General features: G+C 39.3%; 1 protein-coding gene across 5 annotated transcripts in view; it reads left to right on the forward strand.

Annotated features, from left to right (window-relative positions):
- The window catches only part of AFF1 (AF4/FMR2 family member 1), a 202,261-nt gene that overhangs the window by 122,646 nt on the left and 56,085 nt on the right, over window positions 1-23,530 (forward strand). The window lies entirely within an intron of this gene.

Raw genomic sequence — 23,530 nt, forward strand, 5'->3', positions numbered from 1 at the left:
TTTATAATGAAATGTGTTTAATGGTATCTAGTTAAAGTAAAAGCAATTGATTTTCAAACTTTTTATTTATTATTGTTTTTTAAGTAAGCTCTGTGCACAGCGTGGGACTTGAACTTACAACCCTGAGTTCGAGTCACATGCTCTACCAACTGAGCCAGCCAGGCGCCTCTGATTTTCAAACTTTTATTTTTATTTTTTTAATTTTTTAAAAAGATTTTATTTATTTATTTGTCAGAGAGAGAGAGAGAGCACAAGCAGGGGGAGCGGCAGGCAGAAGGAGAAGCAGGCTCCCCGCCGAGCAAGGGGCCCAATGTGGGACTTGATCCCAGGACCCTGGGATCATGACCTGAGCCAAAGGCAGATGCTTAGCGGACTGAGCCACCCAGGCATCCCTGATTTTCAAACTTCTAAAAGAAATTATGTAAAGTTGGTCCTACTTCGCTGCTTCATCTTTGCCCTTCTTTCCAAATACAGAGATGTTTTCCAATAAGCCTTTAAATGTATGATTCAGACAGTTAAGTCATATTTTAAAGAAAACCCCACAATGTTAGCCTCCTTAACTTTTTTTTTTTAATTGTTTGCTACCACCTAAAACTGTGGAACAAGGATTCTTATTTTCCTTGTCACCAAGTAGAAATATGCTCCCTTAGTTTCCTAAATGAGGAGGTGGGTAGTCAGTCATGCGCTTCTCAGCTTTAAAATATTATGATTCTTTTTTTAAAAAAGGAATTTGAATTCCTAGCGGTTGGATGCTGATGCTGTTTCCTATGCTGAGTCCAGTAGCATATTCTTCAGTACCTTTTATTCAAAATTATTTTTCTTGTTTCTATAGTGAATAATGGGAAATGGGGTTTCAACGCCCATTCAGCGAACAAGGCTGCTTTCCTTCCTTTGATCTTAGCAACATGTGTACGTGTTTGTGTTTTTGTTTTTATGGTTCGAACAGGCTTTATTAGTTGAAACAGGAAGGGGAAAAGAGGAAGAGCTACAACAGCTCTGGCTCCTGGCTCCAGAGACTCCCATCTCCCCCAAAAGGCTGATCTTAACAATATTGATCCTGTAGTTGTATGGACAGTTCACGTTGAGGTTTCTATAAGGTACAGGTTTTTGTACTTGTACAAATATGCAATTAATATACTTAATTAGTATAGGGTACTGTTAAGAATTGGGGTGTGACTGTTTTCGAGAATTTCCAAACTCTTTTTTCTTGTTGGATATGATTTTGTTTCCCGTCTGTCCATATCATTGTTGAGAATTTTGATGTGTTAATACTTACTAGTAACTAGGGATAAATAATAAATCTATAATAGAGTATATAGCCCATGGGACATTAAAAACTTTGCAATTGTTGAAGGGAACGAAGATATACTTAATTTTTTTTTTAAGTCATCTTGGTGTTTTTTTGTTTGTTTTTTTTTGGCTAATTAGATGGAACTTTAAGGCATTATAGGTGGTAGTTAAGAGCATGATTTTGGGATTAAGGAAGACTTGGGTTTGAATCTTTATCTCAAACTAGCTGTTAGACCACAGGCAAATTACTTAAATACTAAAAATTACTGTTCAAGCCTCCATGTTACCTTTACAACAGAAATAATAGAATTTTTCTCATAAAGTAGTTGTCAGGCTTAAAAAGAAAATGTACATGAAACCCTTAGATTAGTGACTGGTATACAGTAAATATTTAATAGCTGCTGTATCTATGTCATTATCACAGTTACTCTAACATTGTCCAAATGTATGAGTAAATGTAGTAGATTCACTTCTTTGCCTTGGCTTAGAATCTGAAATTTGGGTAGTTTTAATAGTTTTGAATTTCTTCCTCCCTCCCCCCCGCCCCCCCCCCCCCCCCCCGTGGCATTGTGTGCATGTGAGGGGGAGGAAAGGGTGGGGCAGAGGGAACCGAAGAGAAAGAATCTTAAACAGGCTCCATGCCCAGCACAGACCCTGAGATGATGACTAGAGCCAAAATCAAGATTCAACCAATTGAGCCATCCAGGCACCCCAACAGTTTTGAATTTTAAGGCTTTAAAGAGATACAAATGGGAGGTAATCTGTCTAATGGATGGCACTATGGAGTCAGAATACCTGGGTTCATTTTCCTCCATCTTTAAATGAGACATTTCTACTTGAGCTACAGGGCTGGTGTGAAAACGAAATGGGTTATATATTTGCCTAGCATACAGTAGACTGCATGATGTCCCACCTTCATTAACATGCAGTAAACAGTAAAAGCAAATTCACACTGTAGGAAAATCGTTTATTTACTCATCTGCAAGTTTCTTTATTGACTTTACAACTATGTTTAGAAGTCATCAGGATCCTAAGATGTGTCCTAATGTTTTGGCTTGGTTTGATTGTATTTCTCAGGTGTTTTCGTGAAGTAATGAAATTCTTGGTCATGCATTTAACTTTATTCAAATTTTAAAATACGGTTTTTAAAATAAGAGACTTGAATGAATATTTTGTACCACTAGTAAAGTACTGAGTACCTGCTATGTTTTCAGGATTGCAGAATTGTATTAATTGTTGTGAGAACTCCATGGGGCTAGTTCCAGCCTTGTGAAGAGCTTTCGGTTGTATTTGGGCATCATGAAACACATGGGGGGACGTTCTGGTACTGAACTGCAGATCATATAGTGTTAATTTTGTCATCTGGGTCACAAGTCCAGTAAGAATAGGCATTGAGTAGGCATATTCATGTAATTTGTGAAGTCTTCCTGAGTCTGATATAGAGAATGCGCAACACTTATATAAACTAATAAAATAGGATGACTTTATGAAGTAGGGAAGTCACCACAGCTTTTCTGAAAAACATCAATGAGATGTTCCAGGACATCCATTCAATTTTGGGTTCAAATAATATTGATTAGTACTGGAACTTCCAAAAGAGTATAGGGGCACCAATATTTATTTTATGTATCTTAATGCGAGTGAAAAAAATATGTGTACCAGCACACTGAGTTCAGGATTTCATAAATATTGTTATACAGTGAGGCCAGGGAAAAACTGAATTGATCATAAGTTGATTTAAAGAAAATAGTACAGACGGTGCTATAATACAATACGGTATCCTTGTCAAGATAGTGTGGAAATGACTGGAAGTTTGGGTGAAACTGCTTTAGACTATGCTTTGAGTCACGGGGGAAAGAATTTACAAAGTTTGGCTGGAGATGGACCCGTGTCAAAGAAGGAAGGTAAGCGTGAGTCCTGGTGGTGACTTGGAACATTTCCTTGTCTTGGCCAGTGAAGGACCTCTTCAGGCTTGAAGAGCTTCCCTCTGTTCAGAACTCAGTTTTGTCCACTGTTTCCTTTCCCCCTTTCTCCCCCTCCTGTTCAGCTGGCACTTAATAGATGTTTCCACTACTTACAGCTGCTACTGCTGCTGCCAGTATCATACTATAGAAATTTTTCTTGAGTTAGGAATATTTTTTAGAAGACTTTAATGCTAATATTGTTTGAAATTTATTTCTGACTGTGCCAGCAGGTTGTCCTGCAAAGTTACCAGGTATGTAGGCTGAGAAAGAGATTGGGGCTTAACTCTGAGTATTTTCAGAGGTGGAAGCGGTACAAGGGCCATAGATTTCCTGCAGGATATCAGGCTAGGGTAGAGTATCCCTACATGGTAATGAAGACACAACTGATTTTGATGAGTATTACAGCCTGTGTTTTATTTTTTTTTTATTTTTATTTTTTTTTTAAGATCTCATTTATTTATTTGAGAGACAGAGAGAATGAGAGAGAAAGCACATGAGATGGGGGGAGGGTCAGAGGGAGAAGCAGACTCCCTGCTGAGCAGGGAGCCCGATGCGGGACTCTATCCAGGGACTCCAGGATCATGACCTGAGCCGAAGGCAGTCGCTTAACCAACTGAGCCACCCAGGCACCCTACAGCCTGTGTTTTAGTTCCCTTGCTTGAAGACTTAATAATTTTTTTATTGATTGGCACTGCGGGATAGGTCATGGCATTCATCCTTAAGAGCAGGTCTCATGCCAGAATGGAGAAATTCTCAAGAATGCTCTAGTTGGTTAAGTAAACCCCAGGGTTTGGCTTTCTAGTGGCCCCTCATTGATTGCCCACCCAGTAGACTCTGCAGAAGGGCAATCATGGAGAAGGGCAGTGCTGACATGACCAGTCCCTGTTTTCCCCTGCTGGTCCCGAAACTCTTCTCAGGGAAAGCCTTTTTTGCACTTTCTCCTTGTCCAATAAATGGCTTGACACGAGGGCTGTCCTGGAGGCAGGCTCAACTGAACCCTTAGGGCTTATCAGCACTTGCCTGGTGGACAGCACCACAGCCCCTGCCCGGGCTCCAGTCTCTAGTTCCCAGGGCCCAGGAGCCATCCTCTACAAATTACCTTGTTTTCCCCACATTAATTAATTCAGAATTTATTAGAAACATATTGCAGACACGTGTCCATAGGTGATGGCTGCTCCAAAGCTGAAGAGACCTTGGCTGTTTAAGGATAAATCAGAGGAAGGTGCAAGTAAGGATTGTACTAAATAGTTACTAAAAGATATAAAATTTGTTGTCGCTCATTCCTTCAGCATTCCTCCCCCCCCCCCCCCTTCCAGAGGAGGTTTTTCTACGTATACATTAAATAAAGCTTGTTTTGGGTGATGGTGTGGAGAAGTGGGAAAGTTTAGTAGAATGGAAAAAAAGGGGAAAAAAAAGACTGAGGCTTTTGTAAGAGTGTAACAGTAAAAATGATGTATTTTATTGAGAATGTACTATGTACGTGGCACTGTGTTTAAGCCCTTTCCATGCAGCGAGCTTGTAGTTGGTCCCTGGCAGAGTCTTATCTGGAAGCCAGTCTGTCCAACTCAGACCCTTGCTCATGAGCACTACGCTGCAAGGCCAGAACCACTGAGGATGACTTGGAGGAACATCTGAGACTTTGAAAATTCCCAATTGCAAAGTCTGCTCAAGTTTCTTTAACCAACTGCAATAAAAAGCCTAACTTCACAAGAATTATTGTGTGCACCTGGGCAAGTATGAGTGATGAGCTACGGTGAGAAGTGGGTTCTAGGCTGTTGAATTCATGTTTGTTGGCTAAGGATTACAAACCCGTGCACGTTAATGGGATTTCAGGGCTGTTGTTAAATTTGCAGAATCAAGGGACCTTTTGGATGTATATTTACTGTCCATAAGTATCACCCAGTCTTTTCTGCTGCTTATGAGTTCCAGGTAGAGACTTGATGAGACCAATAGGTCACGCTGCCCTTTGTTGCTGGAACTCTCTTCCTATCGAATGTCTTCGAAAACATGTGTTTCTAATCTGTCGCAATTGGTTTGGCCAAAAACAAAACTGTAGCCTGATTTGTTTAAAGAAACAAAAATAACTACACACCAAAGTTTCAACACACAAAGCGCAGTTTACTTCTTCGTTGACTTTTATGCTTCTTATTACTCTGATTTTTATTTCCCATCAGTGTGCTGGGTAAGTAAGGTTATTTGCAGAACATTTATACTACCCATAAAAATATTCATTTTTATGTTAGATTTTTTTTTATGTGTAAAATTTTAGCATTACAAACTACTTTTCTGTTAATGAATAACGTTAGCAAAATACTAAGATGACTGTTGAGGGATAAATAAAAAAACTTAGGAAACTTATGGTCATTTGTTTTGAAATACATAATGTTGGAATTACTTAAATGAATTTTTTTTTCTCTAGACTCTTGAGGTTCTTTTGCCATTGATCAGCGTGTGTGTGTGTGTGTGTGTGTGTGTGTCTGTGTTGGTGTATTTTTGTTTATGAAGTTGGGTTCTAATGTGAGCATGGAAATTGCCCTATCTACTCCATGAATACATTGCCTTTATATGTTATACATATTTACTAAGACGCAATATGACTGATCTAATACATATTTGCATATAATACCCGGTGATATAATTAGTTATATAGAAAATTTTGAGCTGAATGGGATTTGTCTCAGGTGTCATCATGCAGACACTTATTAGGTGGGGTTTAATAGGAAATCCCAGTGGTGGCTTCAGTATTTTGCTTTTGTGTTATTGACACTTTTAAATCATGAAGATTTTTATGTCGACCTTGAAAGCAAAGTACAGCAAAGATTAAAACCATTTGGGGGGGGGTCTTCACATCTCTGGTTTTGATGGGAAGAATGGAGGATTGCCCATTTCATAAAGCTGTATGTTTTTAAACTATGAGCATTGTGCTTTTGCACAAGTCAAAATTGCTAAAGGGACAGATGTTGCCAATTTCAAATGTACAGGGGGAAGGCAAATATTGCTAAGCAACGGTGTACTTGAGAGAGCATTTTTAGGAGCAGAGCCAAGGGAGTTGTGCCTGGGAGCACTCGCTGCTGCTTATGGCTCAGTACAAGGGAAGAGATGAAAAGTTCTTTCCTGTCAGGGCCGCCATTGCAGTCGCTAGCACAAAAGCCGGTGCCACTAGGTCACCGATTAGGGCTGGCAAGGGGATGTATGAAAACAGGAAAGCTTTTTTGCCATGTAGGAAGGCAGTAAGACATGTTCACAGAGGTAAGTGCCCCCCCCCCCCCCCCCCCAGTGAAAAGCTGCCCCACAGTAAGTATGAGTAAGTGTAAGTGTGAGGTTCAGGTGGGGAAGGAGGAGGTTGAGAAAGTGAGGCCTGAAAAGAGAAAACCTCTCTCCCTCCCCTTTCCTCTCCCTCCATCCTGCCCTTCCTTGTTCCCTTCCCTCCTCCTTCCCTCCTCCTTCCCTCCTCCTTCCCTCCTCCTTCCCTCCTCCTTCCCTCCTCCTTCCCTCCCCCTTCCCTCCCCCTCTTCTCTTTTGCCTCCTCTATTAGGGGATGTTAATCGAAGAAGAGAAGGGTCAGAATAACCTCTGTAGTTGAGTGATGCTGTGTTTATGACCTTCTAAACAAGGTACATAAGCTTTCCAGCCACAGGTATTCGGCCCCTCCCATGTCCCCTCCCTTGGTATATACTTGATAGGTAACAGACAGGTGGTGTGGTGTGGCTTTTTTTTTTTTTTTTTTCCCCTTTTGGCTGCCACTAGAGACTTTGAATACCTCTAGAGATTTCGCCGTTGTTGGTTTGGATTATGGATTTTCCTTTCTCTGTCACTTTCTTTCTAATGAAAGAATGGAGTAAAAGTAGAGAAAGTATAATGTTATTTTGTCTCTGTATGAAATCACAGCCTATTTTTGGCAGTGCATTTTAAAGAAATTAAAAAACACTTTAAGCACTTCCTTACCACTCAGATTTTTTTGGTCCATCTTTCAAGCTCAGGTCTTGAACTTCTGGATCTCTTGGCAAATACTGATGGCTTCTTTTGTCTTTCTAAAGTAAAGGTACAAATGGAATATATTGGCAGCTTAAAAGCTTATGTATGTGTGTTTATACACGTATATGCACTCCCAATCTCTGCTTTCTCTCCCTTACCTCTCCCCCGTCCCCCCCCCCCCCCCCCCCCCCCCCCCGCTTTTATTGCTTTGCTTTCGTTTTCAGCAGACAAATAGAATTTGAGTCAAATGATTGTGGGGCACCTACCCAAATTTTAACTTACAAGTAATAATTGATTTTCAGCGGTAAAAGAATATTTTGAAGTAATTTTACTTTGGTACAGGCAAGTGTAGGAGACAAATTTTAATATTCTTGTAGTTATTTGGTTCTTACTAATTTATTCAGCATAGTTCGTGGTCACATAGCGTGTATCTATGTGGAATGTAAATTTATGTGATAAAAGGCTAGTTAGAGAAGATGGCAGTGTTTTCATTTCCCCCCCTCAGAAGATAGAATTTGTTAACTTTAAGGTTAAGCAGTCGTGAATCTTGTGTCAACAAAAGAGCAGAGAAAATGGGCACAAATAATGAGAAAGAGAGAACCCTCAAATTATTACAGTGTGAACTCTTCATTGATTGATTTGAATTCAGGATATGCCTTTGGGCTTTTTTTTTTTTTTAAGATTTTATTTATTTTTTGACAGAGAGCACAAGTAGGCAGAGCAGCCCACAGAGGGAGAGGGAGAAGCAAGCTTCTCGTTGAGCAGGGAGCCCCATATGGGGCTCAGTCCCAGTTCTCTGGGATCATGACCTGAGCTGAAAGGCAGACGCTTAACCAACTAAGCCACCCAGGCCCCCCTACCTTGGGAATTTTTAAAAGTAAGAACTATGTCCTAAAATGAGTTAGAGGACCTATTTGCTCCAGATTTAGGAAGTAATAGAGTTTTCAAGTGACTTAAGTCCCTCACAAATAATGTTTGTTTATTTGTTTTTTAATGAACTCGTTCTAATTAGGTCCAGAAGAAACTGGCTTATTTTGTCCTACAAAAAGCTTTTGAGAGAATTTTATTTATTTTTATTGTTATGTTAATCACCATATATTACATCATTAGTTTTTGATGTTGTGTTCCATGATTCATTGTTTGTGCATAACACCCAGTGCTCCATGCAGAATGTGCCCCCTTGAATACCCTTTTGATGGCTGCATAATATTCCATTGTGTATATATACCACATCTTCTTTATCCATTCATCTGTCGATGGACGTCTTGGCTCTTTCCACAGTTAGGCTATTGTGGACATTGCTGCTATAAACATTGGGGTGCACGTACCCCTTCGGATCCCTACATTTGTATCTTTGTGGTAAATACCCAGTAGTGCAATTGCTGGATCATAGGGTAGCTCTATTTTCAACTGTTTGAGGAACCTCCATACTGTTTTCCAGAGGGATTGCACCAGCTTGCATTCCCACCAACAGTGCAGGAGGGTTCCCCTTTCTCCACATCCCCGCCAACATCTGTCATTTCCTGACTTGTTAATTTTAGCCATTCTGACTGGTGTGAGGTGGTATCTCACTGAGGTTTTGATTTGGATTTCCCTGATGCCGAGTGATGTTGAGCACTTTTTCATGTGTCTGTTGGCCATTTGGATGTCTTCTTTGGAAAAATGTCTGTTCATGTCTTCTGCCCATTTCTTGATTGGATTATTTGTTCTTTGGGTGTTGAGTTTGATAAGTTCTTTATAGATTTTGGATACTAGCCCTTTATCTGATACGTCATTTGCAAATATCTTCTCCCATTCTGTCGGTTGTCTTTTGGTTTTGTGGACTGTTTCTTTTGCTGTGCAAAAGCTTTTTATCTTGATGAAATCCCAATAGTTCATTTTTGCCCTTGCTTCCCTTGCCTTTGGCGATGTTTCTAGGAAGAAGTTGCTGCGGCTGAGGTTGAAGAGGTTGCTACCTTTGTTCTCCTTTAGGATTTTGATGGACTCCTGTCTCACGTTTAGGTCTTTCAACCATTTTGAGTCTGTTTTTGTGTGTGGTGTAAGGAAATGGTCCAGTTTCATTCTTCTGCATGTGGCTGTCCAGTTTTCCCAACACCATTTGTTGAAGAGACTGTCTTTTTGCCATTGGACATTCTTTCCTGCTTTGTCAAAGATAAGTTGACCATAGAGTTGAGGGTCCATTTCTGGGCTCTCGATTCTGTTCCATTGATCTATGTGTCTGTTTTTGTGCCAGTACCATACTGTCTTGATGATGACAGCTTTGTAATAGAGCTGGAAGTCCGGAATTGTGATGCCGCCAGCTTTGCTTTTCTTTTTCAATATTCCTCTGGCTATTTGGGGTCTCTTCTGGTTCCATACAAATTTTAGGATTATTTGTTCCATTTCTTTGAAAAAAGTGGATGGTATTTTAATGGGGATTGCATTGAATGTGTAGATTGCTCTAGGTAGCATTGACATCTTCACAATGTTGGTTCTCCCAATCCATGAGCATGGAACATTTTTCCATTTCTTTGTGTCTTCTTCAATTTCTTTCCTGAGTATTTTATAGTTTTCTGAGTACAGATCCTTTGCCTCTTTGGTTAAATTTATTCCTAGGTATCTTATGGTTTTGGGTGCAATTGTAAATGGGATCGACTCCTTGATTTGTCTCTCTTCTGTCTTGTTGTTGGTGTATAGGAATGCCACTGATTTCTGTGCATTGATTTTTATATCCTGCTACCTTACTGAATTCCTGTATGAGTTCTAGCAGTTTTGGGTTTTCCACATACAGTATCATATCATCTGCAAAGAGTGAGAGTTTGACTTCCTCTTTGCCGATTTGGATGCCTTTGATTTCTTTTTGTTGTCTGATTGCTGTGGCTAGGACTTCTAATACTGTGTTGAATAGCAGTGGTGAGAGTGGACATCCCTGCCGCGTTCCTGACCTTAGGGGAAAAGCTCTCAGCTTTTCCCCATTGAGAATGATATTCGCTGTAGGTTTTTCATAGATGGCTTTTATGATATTGAGGTATGTACCCTCTATCCTTATACTCTGAAGAGTTTTGATCAAGAAAGGATGCTGTACTTTGTCAAATGCTTTTTCTGCATCTATTGAGAGGATCATATGATTCTTGTTCTTTCTTTTGTTAATGTATTGTATCACGTTGATTGATTTGCGGATGTTGAACCAACCTTGCAGCCCAGGGGTAAATCCCACTTGGTCGTGGTGAATAATCCTTTTAATGTACTGTTGGATCCTATTGGCTAGTATTTTGGTGAGAATTTTTGCATCCATGTTCATCAAGGATATTGGTCTGTAATTCTCCTTTTTGATGGGGTCTTTGTCTGGTTTTGGGATCAAGGTAATGCTGGCCTCATAAAATGAGTTTAGAAATTTTCCTTCCATTTCTATTTTTTGGAACAGTTTCAGGAGAATAGGTATTAATTCTTCTTTAAATGTCTGATAGAATTCCCCTGGGAAGCCATCTGGCCCCGGGCTTTTGTTTCTTGGGAGATTGTTGATGACTGCTTCAATTTCCTTAGTGGCTATAAGTCTGTTCAGGTTTTCTATTTCTTCCTGGTTCAATTTTGGTAGTTGATACATCTCTAGGAATGCACCCATTTCTTCCAGGTTATCTAATTTGCCTGCATGGAGTTGCTCATAATATGTTCTTATAATTGTTTGTATTTCTTTGGTGTTGGTTGTGATCTCTCCTCTTTCATTCATGATTTTGTTGATTTGGGTCATTTCTCTTTTCTTTTTGATAAGTCTGGCCAGGGGTTTATCAATCTTGTTAATTCTTTCAAAGAACCAGCTCCTAGTTTCGTTGATCTGTTCTACTCTTCTTTTGGTTTCTAGTTCATTGATTTCTGCTCTGATCTTTATTATTTCTCTTCTCCTGCTGGGTTTAGGCTTTATTTGCTGTTCTTTTTCCAGCTCCTTTAGGTGTAGGGTTAGGTTGTGTATTTGAGACCTTTCTTGTTTCTTGAGAAAGGCTTGTATTGCTATATACTTTCCTTTTGAGAGAATTTTATTAAGGAAACAATGTTTGACATTGAGATGCCTCTTAAAAGTTTTACTAAAAGAGATAATAAAACAGATAAGACTTGCCTGCTCTGGAGCCTCTCTAAAACTCTTCAGGTTCATTTAATGTTACTGGGTAGACAGCAGTATTGTGGCAATATAAATAATACTGCTTATTTTTACAGATGATTCGGCTGTATACCAGTTGAAGAACTTTAAACTGAAAGGACTTTTTAAATAGCGTGTGCCCCTTCCCATCCGCATCCCACAAACTGGCACTGTGATTATGATAATGTCAGTAAAAAAGTGACCTGGGCTTCAAGAGCATCTTCCCAGCAGACCATGTGCCAGGTGTGTAAGAATAGTCAGGAGGACCACAGTTGGATTTATGTACAACTGAGATGTAATTTACTTCTGCTGATTTGATCCTCCTTTCTCTTAAAGACAGTTTTCAAAAAGGAGTTGGTTTTGTTACTGTTAGAATGGTCCACTATTTTTCACAATCTCTCTTCTCTGGCACCTAGATTTTGTATTCTAGGAAAACAGGAACAACAGTAAATGCAAGAATATTGTGAGTTGTGACAGATGGGGTTGACTTACCTTTGCCTTAAAACACTTAAAAAGTTGGAGTCTTGGGTCAGGGGCTCTGGGTTAAAGTCAAGAGTACTTTTAAAACTTCATGGCAGGTGTGTGTCAGTGTTGAGGGGATGAGAAGAGCGAAATACCGAGATGAAGAAAGTTGTGAGGAGAGGGTTACTGTTTCTTGTATTCAAAATGGGCATAAACTGTTCCTGCTGCAACTTTAGAATTGTGATCATATATAGTCTGAATGCTTAAAATGCTTTATTATTTTTTTAAAGGCAGTTCTTTTTTTTTTAAGATTCTATTAGAGAGAGAGAGAGAGAGAGAGACAGACAGCATGGGGGGGCAGAGGGAGAAGCCGACTCCCTGCTGAGCAGGGAGCCGGACATGGGGCTCAATCCCAGGACCCTGAGATCATGACCTGAATTGACAGACACTTAACGGACTGAGCCACCCAGGCGCCCCATTAAAATGCTTTAAATTCAGCATGTATTAGGGGCGCCTGGGTGGCTCAGTTGGTTAGGCATCCAACTCAATTTCAGCTCAGGTCGTGATCTCAGGGTCGTGGGATCAAGCCCGCATTGGGCTCTCTGCTCAGCGGGAAGCCTGCTTCTCCCTCTCCCACTCTCCCTGCTTGTGTTCCCTCTCTTGCTATGTCTTTCTCTGTCAAATAAATAAGTAAAATCTTAAAAAAAAAAAAAGTTACATTTCAAAGTATGCTTCATGCAAATGAACATGGTTTTTACATCCTTTCTAATGACATTAATAATGTTTTCAAATGGAACAACCATTCTTATGTGTTACAAATGTGAAATATTGAATTAATAACAACTACTTATAATCCATTCAGGAATTTTAAAAAATATAGTGCTAATTCTACAAATTCTCCTTTGCCACTCATGCGTGCTCTCTCTCTTTCTCAAATAAGTAAATAAATAACATCTTAAAAAAATTAGCAGGTATTAGGGCGCCTGGGTGGCTCAGTTGGTTGAGCGACTGCCTTCGGCTCGGGTCATGATCCCGGAGTCCCGGGATCGAGTCCCACATCGGGCTCCCTGCTCGGCAGGGAGTCTGCTCCTCCCTCTGACCCTCTTCCCTCTCGTGCTATCTCTCATTCTCTCTCTCTCAAATAAATAAATAAATCTTTAAAAAAAAATTAGCAGGTATTAGAGTGCATTTCTTTTATAAGTAAAGAATGTTTTCCCTTGGCACATATGAAATATCTAGGATCTATGCAATAATAAAATTTATTTTTTTGAGAGCCACAGCATGTGCTGGGGGAGGGGCAGAGGGAGAAGGAAAAAGAGAATTCCAAGCAGGCTCTACTATGTTCAGTATGGAGCTGGACGTGGGGCTCTATCTGACCCCGGAGATGGTGACCTGAGCTGAAATCAAGAGTGAGATGCTCAACCGACTGAACCACCCAGGCGTCCTGCAAGAATAAAATTTTTATATATATTTATCCTGCCCCTTGCATTTATATATTAAAAAAATATTTTATATATTAAAAAAAAAACACTAGCACTTGTTGAGTGACTAAGTATTTGTTCAAAACATTGTTATTAAACTGTTTCACTTTGACCAGCACAGTAAATCACTTTATGAGATGAGCTTTACTGGAAGCTTGATGCAATTTGTCTAAACTTTCAGATCAAATTTACATACAAAGATAATGCAGGAAAAGGAAAAGATTATTGTTCATCAGAGAGTCAGTGGAATTAGTAAACTTTTCTTCTAAAAAAGAATGACTGAATCTGGTTTTTTTTTTTTTTGCTGTTTAAAAAAAATTTTTTTTAAATTTTAGAATGTTAGTCACCATACATTACATCATTAGTTTTTGATGTAGTGTTCCATGATTCATTGTTTGCGTATAACACCCAGTGCTCCATTCAGTACGTGTCCTCTTCAATACCCATCACCAGGCTAACCCATCTCCTAACCCCCGCTGAATCTGGTTCTTAATAGATTATAGAAAAGCAAAATTATCTCTTAAATATAGGTGCTCTTTGATGATAGGATTAAATAAGTGATTTGTAACCATCATAATACTACAGTCTTATATGAATTGTACTTTCCCAGAATGATCTTTGGTCCTTTTTCTAGACCCTGGCAAGTAACCTGGTTGTTTGTTGCGGCGGGGGGAGGATTTACTTGTTCAGAATTAGATATAAAGGGCAAGGCCATCTTTATTTTCCTTCTCTCCTCTGTTTATTATAGTATCAGTAATCCCCAAGGTAGTTTGAAGCTCACATTGCTTCCTCAGAGCATATATGCCTGCTTCAGTAATTTTCTTTCCTTTTTTTTCATTGGGTTCTGTTTTTTGTTTTTTAAAAGTCATCATGCCAGGAGACAGACAACCAACACCTAGCCCGGAGGGGACTGTTGAGATTACTCTTGGAATAAACCCAAGATAAAATCTTTATGTTCTTTCAGACAAAGCGTGGATTAAATGGCTTATCTTATTCATATGACTTCAGTTTCTTTCAACCTAATCCAGAAACTGATGGAAAGTTTTTTTCTGGTGCCTCTCTAGTCCTAGCTTTTGCTCAGCTATGGAAAAAAAAAAAAAAGTCCAGTCACCCCTATGTAACATAGAATTAGACATGGTTCCTGAACATTGTTTGCCACTTAAGTTTGATGGACACATACACTCAAAGGAGGAGCAGTAATGCAGGTTTATGTATCTATAAATCCAGTCATGGTTGACAAAGTAATTTAGTAGTGTTGTTTTAGACTCAAAACCATCAGTTAATATTTGTGAGAGAGTGCTCGTGTGTGTGTGTGTGTGTGTGTGTGTGTGTGTGAGAGAGAGCGAGAGCGCGAGTACACACAGGAGCGAGAAGGGGGGGTGGGGATGGGAATAAGCATGGTCATAAAACATCACACTACAGTGTAACACCCTCCCTATAGTGATATATTTTAATTGAAAAACTATTCATGCATTCTAAATTAATGTACCCACTCAAAAGTAAAAATTAAATCTCTCTTAGAAAAAACTGTTGAGATTGTTTTAGTGAATAGAATTGCTTGTGGAAGGAATAGATCATATAGTTTGGTCCATTTGAAAGAACTTGTCAGTTTATTATCACTGGAACGGAACCAGTATATGTCTAGACTTGTTCTTTGAGATGCTTCTTTCTTGCTTTCCTTCCTTCCTTCCTTCCTTCCTTCCTTCCTTCCTTCCTTCCTTCCTTCCTTCCTTCCTTCCTTCCTTCCTTCCTTTTTTTTTAAGCAGTGCCTTTTTAGCCAGTCTTACTAAATCATTCACGGTTGCTACGTCCACAGTGGGCTTCATGGGGTCTCATGTGATCGTTCATGAAAGGTACAATGTTTTCAAGTCTTAAGAGCATTGGGGATTTCTGATACCTTATTGCATGGTGAATGGTAGTGGTTCACAGGCAAAAGTTAGAAAGTTGGTGAATAACCGAGATAAGACATAAGTACTATCAAACAATGGTAAGTTTTTTACATTTGTTTTTCATCCAGGTACTTGTTTTTAAGTCAGTTTAAACCTATCTCAGGTAGATCCCCTTCCTCTTAACTTTTACACCAAGAAAACTAGTTGACATCATCATAAATAATATCTACTGAAGACATTTCTGTATATAATGCACAAACATAAATAGTATTTTTTTTTTTAAATAACTGTTGGGGCGCCTGGGTGGCTCAGTCTTTAAGTGTCTGCCTTCGCCTCACATCATGATCCTGGGGTCCTGGGATTGAGCCCCGCATCGGGCTCCCTGCTCAGCGGGAAGCCTGCTTCTCCCTCTCCCACTCCCCCTGCTTGTGTTCCCTCTCTCACTGTGTCTCTCGCTGTCAAATAAATAAAATCTTAAAAAATAAATAAATAAAAAATAGGAGCTGTTACATGTGGCTCTACAAAAGCCTTGCAAATACATTAAAATGTACACACTCAGGTGATGTTAGGAAAATAATAGTAATAAAATAAATGAAACCAACACTTTTAGTACTCCCCTCATATTCATTTGTACATTTAGATGAAGTAAGTTTAAACAATTATATATGTGGAGAAGGCTACTCATTGTCCATATTTTTATTTATTTAAACCATATCTTAAGAACTAAATCCTAGGTTCTATAATGAAAAGAGACTTTGTTTTAGTAGAGATCTAAACAGAATTTCCAGACTATTTTAAGTAGTTCAGTTAATACAAATTATGAGCTTTTATAAATTTTACACATTTTAGAAAAATAAATTATCTTAAAGACACTAAAGCAAATTAGGTAAAATGAAAGTGACTGGAAAGGAACAATAAACTATTTGTATTGATCTTTAAAAGTTCAAAATACTTCTTGTGAGGTTTTATAAGTTTCAGTAATGATATTTAGGGTTCTTTTCATTTTTAGTTTTGCTTTAGTTCGTGAAAGACAAGGAAATAATAATTTGCCTATTTAATAAAGCAGTTTACCTAAAGGTAAACTTTTTAAAAATCAGGAATATTAGCTCTTGTTTAATAAGTGAAGTGAATTGGGGTGCCACTCCATCTTCCAAGCTTCCAGCATTCTTCTTCCGTGTTTATCCCTGGAGTATTTCTTGATGTCCTATATCAAGGAGACACATGCCTTTCCTTACCTCAACCCAAGCATGCCTGAAGTACCCCCCCCCCCCCCACTAGTCATGATCTCCTGTTACTCTCACATCTCATACTTTGCTCTGGGAAATTCACATCCCCAAATTGCACTCAGGAAACTACTCCTTGGGTGAAAAGCATCTGATGGGGTTGGTGGTGGTGATGGAATTTTCTTATAATAGTTTTTTTTTAAGATTTATTTTTTGACAGAGAGAGAGGGAACACAAGTGGGGGGGGGTGGGCAGTGGGAGAGGGAGAAGCAGGCTTCCCGCAGAGCAGGGAGCCCGATGCGGGGCTAGATCCCAGGACCCTGGGATCATGACCTGAGCTAAAGGCAGACACTTCACGACTGAGCCACCCAGGCGTCCCAGGATTTCTGTGTCTTAGAAAGTGTCATTGTTCTGTGAAGATATCTGGAATGTTACAGATGTGAACAAACATATATTTCTAATATATAGGAGAAAGAGAATTCAGCATAAAATACTCCATACTTTTTGGTAAGCGTATGTTTCTGAATTTTGTCAGAGATGCCATGAAATGACAAAATCACATTCATTTCACAAATACTACTTGTACATCTGTGTTAGTCCAGAATTATGCTGAGGTCCTGGGAGACACAGAGATGAATAAATCCCAGATCCCACCAAATAGGAAACAAGCCTGCGGAAAGCAAATGAAAACACCAAGGGCTGTCTTTCGGAGTTGAAGGTGGGTAGAGAGTGAAGGATAAGAAGACTTCCAGAAAAGGTCTGCCAGTGTTTGTGACACCCCTGTTTCGACATGACCACTCTTTCTAGATCCTCCAATATGAGTAGAAAGTATGGTCTTTCCACAGTAAATTTTTGTTGGATGATAACTGTAGGTGACCTATATAGATCCCTTATCATTTAAAATAATCTTGTCCTTTATCAATCTCTTTCCTTCTTTCCTTGAAGAATTTATTTGGAGAGCTATAGATAGAGATTTCTGTAATTAGCATAACATTAATTGTGGTAGCCTTTATGTGTGGCTTTAAAAAAGGGTTTGGCCTTAAAAAAGGGTTCCAAGGAAATGTGAGTGATTCTTTGCTACATATTAGAATGTATCACATTTTAAAAGCTATTCAAAACCTTTCCATTATTTGAAAATATTTGGGGAGAAATGGGAGGGTGTTTAATTTTAGAATTTAACAGTTAAAGTTGTCTGCAATTTACATAATACTATTATACTGTTAAGAGTGCCCTGTTCCATCTTATAGCTCATTGTTCCTCCTTTCATATTAACAATCTATAGCTTTCCTTTTTTTTTTTTTTAAGATTTTATTTATTTATTTGACACAGAGAGAGAGAGCACACAAGCAGAGGGAGAGGGAGAAGCAGGCTCCCTGATGAGCAGGGAGCCAAATACAGGACTCGATCCCAGGACCCTGGGATCATGACCTGAGCCAAAGGCAGACGCTTAACAACTGAGGCATCCCAATCTATGGCTTCCTTTTTAAAAATATTTGTCCTCTAAGTATGCCTGCTAAATCTGTCTAGGGATCTTAAAAATTCTTCTAAAATACCAGGTGTGGAAGTAGACATTTAGGTAGTTGCCCAACGGGCATGATGCTTCTGAAGAAGTAATATTCCTAGCACCTTTATACCTGTCCCAGCCTAAGTAGGCACACCCAAGTAGTATGAGCATGTTCTTGTAATAGCCTCGCTGTTGAGGTAATTTACTATGTATTCACAGAATAAAATTAATTTTGTGTCAAAACCTTGCTCAGGCAGGCCTTTTGGTTTCCTTCTCTAATCTGTCTCTTGGAAATGCTGATTGTGGCATCTTCATGATAAATGTCTGCATTTATTTATATTACGTCTATTGTCTTATTTCTTCCTCACAGCAATCGTGTGAGGTTTTGTGTATATCATATGTGGCTTCTCAGTATTTAAGTATGACTGATCTTAAAAAAGCAAACCCAAACAGTGCACTCCTTTCAAGGACTTTGTAGGTTAGTTTGGGAAGAAAGAGTGAATTAGCTAACAAACACTGGACCAGGCCTTAACAGTAGTCCCAGGTTTCCACAGGAACACCTTGCAGTCAGTCTGTGATGGAAGGCTGACTGCAAATCCGCGAGCAGCTAGGTGCGCTGAGTGTTAGTTGGGGCAAGCCCAGAGCAGCGAGGAAGAAGCTGGGAACAGAGGCCCATAGGTGTGTGTTTGGGAGAAGGAATGACATTTAGTGGAAGACTAATAGAAAGTAAAGATAAATGTGGCAGAAGACATTTGACTGTACTTTGAGTAAAAATTTTTATCCCTATTTTAAAAAAATCTCAGCCTAATTATGTTTTTATTTATGAATAGGTAATGTATTTCGTGATTCAGAATTTAAAGGATAAAAATATGTAGATAGAAAATCTTCCCACTGCTCCCCCACCCCACCACCTAATTCTCCCTCTGGAAGCAACTGATGTGACAGGCTTCTTCTCGGCCGCGTTCCTAGTGGTGTTTCATGCGTCGTTAGTAACTCCACGTACATGTTCTCCAAATACATAGTATTTCTCTGTAAGGGGCGTGTACCACAGTTTTCTTAGCCAGTTACCCCTAGAAGGGCATTTAGATTGTTCCCAATATCTTAACTGTTTGCAAACTAGGCTGAAGTGAATAACTGTGTACACATATCGGTGTGTATGTGTAGAAGTTGGTGCTAGAAGTCACACTGCTGTGTCAGAGTACGGGAAATTAGAATTTGGGGGCTGTTGCCTGGTGTCTTCAGACGTTGTCACCCATTACCCCCCCCAGCTGGGGCAGTGGGGTGCCTGTTCCCTCATATCTATCTTATGGACACAGTATTGTCCGTTTTTTGTTTTGCTAGTCAGGTGAAAAATAGTTTCTAAGAGTAGTCCTAATATTTTTAAGGAGGAAACAGTGCAAAGCAATTTCCCTTTTGTCCCCAGTATGTTTATTTCCAGTAGTCTGTTACTTAAGACCTTGACTTCTAATTCGGACAAACTACAGTGTTTAAGAAGTCTCTGAAGCTAAAATCTGGATATTTATTTTCATGTTCTGAGTTCTGAGCCTTGAAAGCATACCAGCAGATGTGTATTGGTTAGGATTGGTAATATTATCCCTTTATCACCATGAGGAAGTAGTCCCAAAGAAAGTTGAATCTACTGCAGAATTGAAGAGCCAGTCCTCAGCAGGTCCAGAGCTAGAATCCAAGATCTTCTGGCTTCCTTCCTCAGCATGCTGCCTTTGTGCCCTGCAGTTCCTTGTTAGTGATAACTAAGGCGTTTTGAGAACAGCCTTGTTACAAAAGTGCTGCTCTGTTGAAACTTGAGAGACTTAAGACACAGGGTTGCGAGGGGCTCCTGGTTTCAGCGGTGAGGTAGAGTTTTTCCGTCCAGCTCTCTTTGGCTTATTAAAACAAACTGTGTCACGCTTAGAAGACATTCACGAACATATTTTATTTTGGTATCAGGGCATTTCCTTAGGATTACACAGTGTCATTCCAAGAGGAGTGAGAAATCAGACCGAGGCTAGCGTGGCTGCCTTTTCTGGTCTGATGCACCTCAAGTACTAAGAGGTGCTTAAATCTGAATACCAAAGCGCTCCTTTGCACAAACAGGCAAAACGTTGTTCTTAAGGACAACCGGAGTTACATCCCCTCCTTAAAATGCCAAAATGTTTGTCTCTTGCTTGGAGGTTGAGGTGTTTGGAAAGGTAGTTTTAACACTGTTATGAACCCAGGCTCAGTCACTCCAGAGCATTGTGTGACTTTGGACATGTAACTTAATTTCTCTAGAATTCAGTCTCATTTTAAAAAAATGGGATAATACCTACCATAGAGGTTGACAGGAGAGTTGGAACGTTATACAGAATTCCCTCAGATTTATTTTGTTGTTGCCAAAGTATAATTGACATACAATATTATATTTCAGTTATACAACATAGTGATTCAACCTTTATATACATTATGGAGTGATCACCACAATAAATCTAGCTACCATGTGTCACTATACAAAGTTGTTACCTGTTATTAACTATATTCCCTATGCTGTACATTTCATCCTGTGTCTTATTTTATAACTGGAAGTCTGTAGCTCTTAATCCCTTTCCCTTAGCCACCCCCCCCATCTCCCTTCCCTCTGGCAACCAAATTGCTCTTTGTATCTATGAGTCTATTTCTGTTTTGTTTTGTTTTTTAGATTCCATATACAGGTAGAATCATACATTATTTGTCTTCCTGTGACTTCTTTGCGTAATACCCTCTAGGTCCATCCATGTTGTGGCACATGGCAAGATTATGTTTTTCTGTGGCGGAGTAATACTCCATTGCATATATATACCACATCTTTATCCATTCATCCATCCATGAATACTTAGGCTGTTTCCCTATCTTGGCTATTGCAAATAATGCTGCAGTAAACGGAGGGGTGCTCCTGTCTTTTCTAATTAGTGTTTTTGTTTTCTTTGGATAAATACCCAGAAGTGGAATTGCTGCATTGTATGCTATTTCTATTTTTAATTTTTTTGAGGAACCTCCACACTGTTTTCATAGCAGCCACACCATTTTGCATTCCCACCAACAGTGCACGAAAGTTCCCTTTTCTCCACATCTTCACCAACACTTGTTATTTCTTGTCTTTTTGATACTAGCCATTCCGATAGGTGTGAGGTGGTAGGGAGCGTCTTTTCATGTGTCAGCCATCTGTATGTCTTCTTTGGAAAAATGTCTATTCAGGTTCTCTGCCCATCTTTTAATTGGGTTGTTTTCTGGATAGTAGTTGTGAGTTCTTTGTGTAGTTTGGGTATTAACCCCTTGTTGGCCGTGTCATTTGCAAATATCCTCTTCTCCCATTCAGTAGGTTGCCTTTTCATTTTGTTGATAGTTTCCCTTACTGTGCAAAAGCTTTTTAGTTTGAGGTGGTCCCATTTATTTATCTTTACTTTTGTTCTTGCCTGAGCAGACAGATCCAAAAAAATATTGCTTGCACCGATGTCCAAGAGATTACTGCCTGTGGTTTTTTTTGTTGTTTTTTTTCAGGAGTTTTATGGTTTCCGGTCTCTAATCCATTTCCGAGTTTATTTTTGTGTATGATGTAAGAAGGTGATGCAGTTACATTCTTTTGCATGTAGCTGTCCAGTTTTCCCAGCACCATTTATTTAAGAGACTTTTTCCCATTGTATAGTCTTGCTTCCTTTGTTGAAGATTAATTGACTGTACAAGCATGGTTTTATATTTCTGGATTCTATTCTGGTCTCTTGATCTATGTGTCTGTTTTTGTGCCAGTACCATATTGTTTTGCTTACTATAGCTTTGTAGTATAGTTTGAGATCAGGGAGTGTGATACCTTCAGCTTTGTTCTTTCTCAAGGTTGCTTTGGTTATTTAGGGTCTATTTTGATTCTATACAAATTCTAGTACTATTTGTTCTCCTGTGAAAAATGCCATTGGTGTTTTGATAGAGACAGCACTAAATCTGTAGATTGTTTTGGGTAGTATGGACATTTTAACAATATTCTAGTCTGTGAGCATGATATATCTTTTTATATACTTGTGTTGTCTTCAGTTTCCTTTATCGGTGTCTTACAGTTTTCAGAGTACTGGTCCTTTACTTCTGTGGTTAAATTTATTCCTAGGTGTTTTATTTAGGTTTGTTTTTGGATGTGATTGTAAATGGGATTGTTTTCTTAATTTCTCTTTCTGATAGTTATTAGTATATAGAAATGCAACAGATTTATGTATATTAATTTTATATCCTGAACCTTTATTGAATACATTTATTCTAATAGTTTTTTGGGTGAAGTCTTTAGAGTTTTCTATGTATAGTATGTCATCTGCAAATAAGGACAGTTTTATTTTTTTTCCAATTTGGATGCCTTTTACTTCTTGTCTGATTGCTGTGGCTAGGACTTCCAATACTATGTTGAATAAAAGTGGCAAGAGTGGGCATCCTCATCTTGTTCCTGATCTTAGAGGAAAAGCTTTCAGCTTTTCACAGTTGAATGTAATGTTAGCTGTGGTATTTCATTTTTAAGTTTCTGTAATGAGGGCTGTATCTGCAGTCGATGGGGACATTTAGTGTAGTCTCTCCACCCCCGCCTGCTGAGCTAATGGTGTTGCATCTTACAATAGACGGTATCAAATAGAGGAAATAATAGTATGTAAAGAGGTTAATGCCATGTCAGGTACAATATGTATTCAGTAAGTAGCTGCTATCATTTTATTTTTAATTGAATAGAATTATGGTTCCTATGTTAAGGCCATACCCTAGTAGGGAAATGAGGTCAGTCTACACACAGGACACCAGATTTGTGAGGTAGCCACAAGTGGGCAGGAGGGAAGAGCAGCTCCTAGGAACCTAGCTGTTGAATATGAGAGAGGGCAGTGGGATTTGTGGTTTTCAGTGCTAAAGTCACTGTCTACACCATGGAAGCGGGAGCTGGACGAGGAAGGACATGCAAAGTAGAACTTCCTGATTCGTGCAGCTAGCACAGGTTTTCCTTCTTGTTGCTTTTTTATCACTTCTTATTCTTTGTGGCGGTCTTACCTGAAGATCTTCAGCCTTAACGAGGCTGTGCTTTAGAGAGGCTGTTTACTTCCTCTTGGGCTGCAGGGTTTGTTCCAAAGATGCCTGGCTTCTTTGAGGCAGGAGTGGCACAACTCAGCTGGAGACCCTATGACCAAAGTGGATTTTAAGGGATTAGGCCATAATGGTTTGTTGAACTTCCCCTCCCTTTTTGGAAGGTCTCCTTCCCGTGGCAGACTTGAAGGTGCCAGACTGTATTTTATTAAACAAGGGAGCCTGTCCTTACAGATCTTTCTCTGCAGACACATTTGAAATACCTATACTCTAGTTTAAGAGTCTCTAATTTGGGTCGGAAGACGAGTAGAGATCTGAATCTCAGGTAGATGGAACATAAAATGGGCTCATTTTATACAAGCTATCTTGGAACTTCCCTTCTGTTAAATATAGTTTTAAAAATATATCTTGGTACTCACGGAGGTATAGGTAAAGGGTAAAGGGGCATTTAACTTACTCTTTTTTTCCTTTTTTTTTTTTTTTTAAAGATTTTATTTGACAGTGACACCGAGAGAGGGAACACAAGCAGAGTGGGTGGGAGAGGGAGAAGCAGGCTTCCCGTGGAGCAAGGAGCCCAAT

The sequence above is a fragment of the Zalophus californianus genome, chromosome 2 (assembly GCF_009762305.2).
Source record: "Zalophus californianus isolate mZalCal1 chromosome 2, mZalCal1.pri.v2, whole genome shotgun sequence".
Taxonomy (NCBI): Eukaryota; Metazoa; Chordata; class Mammalia; order Carnivora; family Otariidae; genus Zalophus; species Zalophus californianus.